This window comes from Cicer arietinum, chromosome 3 (genome assembly GCF_000331145.2).
Source record: "Cicer arietinum cultivar CDC Frontier isolate Library 1 chromosome 3, Cicar.CDCFrontier_v2.0, whole genome shotgun sequence".
NCBI classification, from domain to species: domain Eukaryota; kingdom Viridiplantae; phylum Streptophyta; class Magnoliopsida; order Fabales; family Fabaceae; genus Cicer; species Cicer arietinum.
Window position 1 is genome coordinate 63,907,085 of NC_021162.2, and position 4,868 is coordinate 63,911,952.

At 29.1% G+C, this 4,868-nt stretch overlaps 1 long non-coding RNA gene across 2 annotated transcripts; it reads left to right on the forward strand.

Moving 5' to 3' along the window:
• Positions 1–1,594: 1,594 nt before the first annotated feature.
• Positions 1,595–3,577, forward strand: LOC101510677 (uncharacterized). 2 transcript variants are annotated; one of them, XR_012162213.1, is made up of 4 exons: positions 1,595–2,028; positions 2,371–2,504; positions 2,655–3,025; positions 3,198–3,577. It is a non-coding gene; the product is annotated as an uncharacterized lncRNA (long non-coding RNA). The 2 variants fall into 2 exon arrangements; XR_012162214.1 differs by lacking the exon at positions 2,371–2,504.
• The last annotated feature ends 1,291 nt before the right edge of the window (positions 3,578–4,868 follow it).

Here is a 4,868-nt window from a genome sequence, read left to right on the forward strand (position 1 = left end):
ACATAAACATATTTTAAACATTGCTAGATGTTTGCTTTTTCATACTCCTTTATCCAAGTACCTTTTGAGCTATGTTTTCAGTCATGCAATTTTTCTAATCAATCGACTTTCCACTCCAGTTTTGAATGGTAAGTCCCCTTTCTTTTTTGATCTTATGGTGTTTGGTAGCTTATATTTTGCTTTTACACTTACTCATAATCGCGGTAAACTTGGCCCTCGATCCACAAAATGCATTTTTCTAAGATATAGACCTGACATGAAGGGTTATATTGTTCTTGACATTTATACTAGACATATATTTGTTTCTATAAATGTTTTGTTTCATGAGCATTTTTTTTTCTATTTCCAACACATCATCCATTTGTTCCAACAAATCTCCTTGTCATACTGCTTCTATGAATACTATTGATTCCTGTTACTAACCATTTTATTTTTGTACTAGACAATAATGTCCAACATGCTGCTTCAATTTCTCCATTTCCCTATGCTATACCAATTTCTGATTCGTTTGATACATCTACTACTCTTGAAAATGATATGTTGTTTCCTGTAGCACAAGTTCATGATTCTGCCCCTGCTGCAGTTAGAAAATCAACAAGACAAACCAATCTCCATGGTTAACTTGTTGATTACGATTGTCCACTTTTACCTAAATATTTTTCTATTAATTCTGGTTGTCTCTATCCTTTATCTTCTGTTCTGTTATGTCGTAATTTCATTTTGGACATCTCCACACATGGTGAGCCTAAGTCCTTTACTCAGACTTCCAAATTTCCTCATTGGGTGAAAGCTATGGAAGAAGAGCTTGCTTCAATACAACAAAACAACACTTGGTCTCTTGTTGAATTGCCACAAGGAAAACAATCCATAGGTTGCAAATGGGTCTACAAGACTCTAACACCCCAAATTTAATAAGAAACTACTTAATTAATTAAATATTATTTTAGATGATTAATCTGGTGTTAAAATTATTTTAAATAGTTTTATGATTAATTATCTTTATAGGTGTGTTTTCTATAATGTGCTAATATATACCTATTTGATTAAATGAGTGATGTAAATAAATAATCATTACTAGAATTTTTGCCTATAGTGACCGATTTAGAGACCGAATATTTTCAGTCACACCAGCGACCAAAATAGAGACCATAATTTTGAATTTAGAAACTAAATATTTTTTCGTCACTAAATCGGTCGCTAACTATTTTTTAATTACATAATTTAATTTTTTTTATTAATAAAAAAAGAAAAATGTGAAATAATTTTTGTAGACAAAATATTTATAATAGTTAACTAAAACTAAATGTGTCTCTAAAGTAGTCACAAATGTATTTTAGCGAGAAACCAATTTATTAGCGACCGATTTAGAGACCAATCAAAATCTTTTTTCTTCTTTTAAAACTAGATTTTTCTGAATCTCTATATCTAAAAAAAATAAATTTAACGACCAATTTAGAAATTAAATATTTTTTATTTAAAAAAAAATACATATCATAATTTTTTTTTTTAAAATACACCCAAACGTATGCTTAAAAATATGATAATATTAAATATAAAAATATGATAATGCCAAAACATATTTCACACTACCATAAACAACTCAAAGTATACTACCGTAAACAACTCGGAGTATTGAGTAGTTCGAAACTTTCTCCTTCATCCTCGCAAACCCTAGTGCCTCCATTTTTCGTTCCCGCCGTTCTCCTTCATCCTCCATTCACTTTCTCCTTCATCTCCATCATCTTTAAGGCCTCAATAAACACCATCTCCCATTCCATTAGCATCTCCATCTTCGCAACCTTCAATGTCCCCAGTAAACGCCAGTTACGTGGTAGTGATAGCACCAAAATATCAATAGTAGCACGAACCCTAATCACCTTCCGCCGTTTTGCATTTTGCCTCTTTATTTTTTCCCCAAATCGCATGAACCCTAATCAGCTTCCATGGTTTCTCATTTCTTAATTTATTTTCTTTTTCAAATCGCAGGAACCCTAACCTACATCTGGTGAGTCCTAAGCACACTTTCAGGTAGTTTCTTAATTTTCTTCTGAATTTCTACTTAAATTTTGTATTTTTGTTTTCTAAACATTTGCTTTGGTTTCAATGGATTGCTACTGACTTTATTTTGATTTTATAATTATTATTCAATATTTGAAGCCTGGGTCACAACTTGGATCACTTGTTCTATTTGATAACCCTATGAAGCAATTAGAGCCTAGTAGCACCATTTCATGTCTATACCTCCATTGAAGTCTAATGATATTAAGGAAATAAGGAATTTACACAATAAAATCATCTAATAATTCTGTTAAATCGTTAAACAAGACCTTTTGAGAACAAAATAATTCTTTTTATCTTCTGTTTTTTCAGTCATGGATATGGATGCAACAAGCAATGCACCCTGAATTGAATTACAATAGCAGTTTAAGAAAAAAAATGGAAAGTAATCTTTAATATTACAGTTGAATTATAGTTGTCCAGTTAGCAGTTTAAGAAAAAAATGGGTAAGCTATGCACCCTGAATTGAATTACAGTTGCAGTCGCGTACCAATTTTTAATATTGTAGAGAATCACAGTCAAATGTGATCTATATAACCTCAACTGTGATTACATTACAGTTTCAACCCTATTAAAAAAAATTAATTATGTTGCAGTCCAAATAATGGTTGAAGACAGATAATACCAATAAAAAGCATGTCAATAAAGAAATGGTTTAAGGAAAGAAAGATGAAGAGGAAAGAAGAACAGAGATTGCACAGAGCAGAGGTGCATGCAGCAATGTCAATTGCAAGTGTTGCAGCAACACTTTCTGCTATTGCTTCTGAAAATTCAAAAAAGGAGGAATCAATGAAGATAGAGATGCAACAATAGCTTCTGCTTCTATTTTGGTTGCTGTCCAGTGTGCAATAGTAGCTGAAGCAATGGGAGCTAAGAAAGAAGATCTTACTAGTACAATGTTATTAGTTCTGCCATGAGTGGTACAAGTGCAAGTGACATCCTAACTCTCACTGTTGCAGCTGAACATGTAATCATTTTTATTATTTTCAATCATACTTTTTTTTGTATATTGAGTCTATTACATGTGTTTTTATATAAACTTTTTCTATGGTAACTTCCCCATGTGTTTTGTAATATTGTGGCTTCTTTTGAGTCTTTTTATACCCAATATGAAATTAAGAGTTGTTTCATTGTTTCAGGTGAGTGTACAAGTCAGGGATAATGAAGATCATAGTGTTATTGTGAGTATTAAGAACCTGCTCAAACACTTCAAGAGATGAAGTTCCAGTTTTCCACTGATTTTATCTGTTTACTTTGCTGCTGACCTAGTGCTACCACTGCATTACACAACATATAGAGATAGTTTTCCACTGATTATAATTATTTGGATTTTTATTATTGAATAAAAGAAATATTGTATTTGGCATTTTTTTTTGTATTTGTAATTGCTATGTTTGTTTATTTTATTATTTTGAATGGTTTTTATATTATGGGATGTACTTTTATTGGTGTGAAGGCAAACTAGTAATGTGTACAAGATTGTGAAGGCAAACTAGAATAAGATTGTAGTTTTATTTGTAATATTGAGTACTTAGAAAAATTACTTAAATATATTATATTCTTTAGTTATATACGATGAAATGATTAATGCTTTTAAATGATTTTGGTGTATGAATTTTTTAGATATTGAAATTAAATTAAAAAGTTATTTTTATTGTTCTTTTGGATATTAAAGTAATGAAAAAAAAAACAGTAATATTTAGAAACTGAATTGGTGACCAAATATTTTATAAATATAACAATTTGTCACAAATTTCGTCTCTAAATCAGTCACTAATGATAAAGCAAATTAATTTAAAGTGGTTGCTAAATCAGTCTCAAACTTTAGTCACTAATTCAGTATCAAACTTTGGTCACAAAATCAGTCACAAAATTCAGTGACTAAATTGGTCGCTAAATCGGTCACTAAATTTGGTCGCTATAGTTAGTAACTAGCAGTTTAGCTACTGATTTAAATTGGTCACTAAATCGGTCACTATTTGATTTAGTGACCGATTTTCTTCATTTAGTGACCAAAAAATTGGTCTCTAAAAACGTTTTTTCTAGTAGTGAATAAATATTATAATTTATTATTTTATATATTTTTCTAAAAATAATAGTATTTTAATGTAAATATTTTAGAGAATAAGATTTTGGCGATCTTACGTGTATATGTGAGTTGGTAAATAATGAGATATTTTCTTGTGCGTTTGACTAATATTAGATATGCCCTTAATTATATTTAATTAATTATAAATATATTTTATTTTAATTATTTATTTTATAAATAATTATCTTAGGATATTAATAATGTTGTGTTTGATTCCCTTTATTTTGATATACTTGTTATGACATTGTGATTTTATATTATTTTATTATGATTTAGTAATCAATATAAAGTGTTGATGTTATATTATTTATTTGGTGATTTATGTAAAATAGGTATAACTATAGTGATTATTTTGAATATGAGAGTTTCAATTGTTAGTAATATGTATTTTTTAAAATTTTAATTACTCTAATTTATCATATATTAGTTATGAAATATTAGTAATGTTTTGAAAATTAAATGATGTTTGTAGGAGTATTAAAAATGTGAAAAATGAGATTAAGTAACTATTAATTTTGTTTTAACAAAATAAAAATGATGATAAAACATAAAATAAAATAAATAAGAGGACCGATGAGCTTGACCCACGTATGTGAACCATAATAAAATAAAAAAGGAAGCCACTTGTCGTCGCCGCAGTAGTAGGGAGAGGAAACACAACAACACTATCGTTGGCACTAGTGATTGTTCTAGAAAACTATCACTATTTTTATTCAAATTT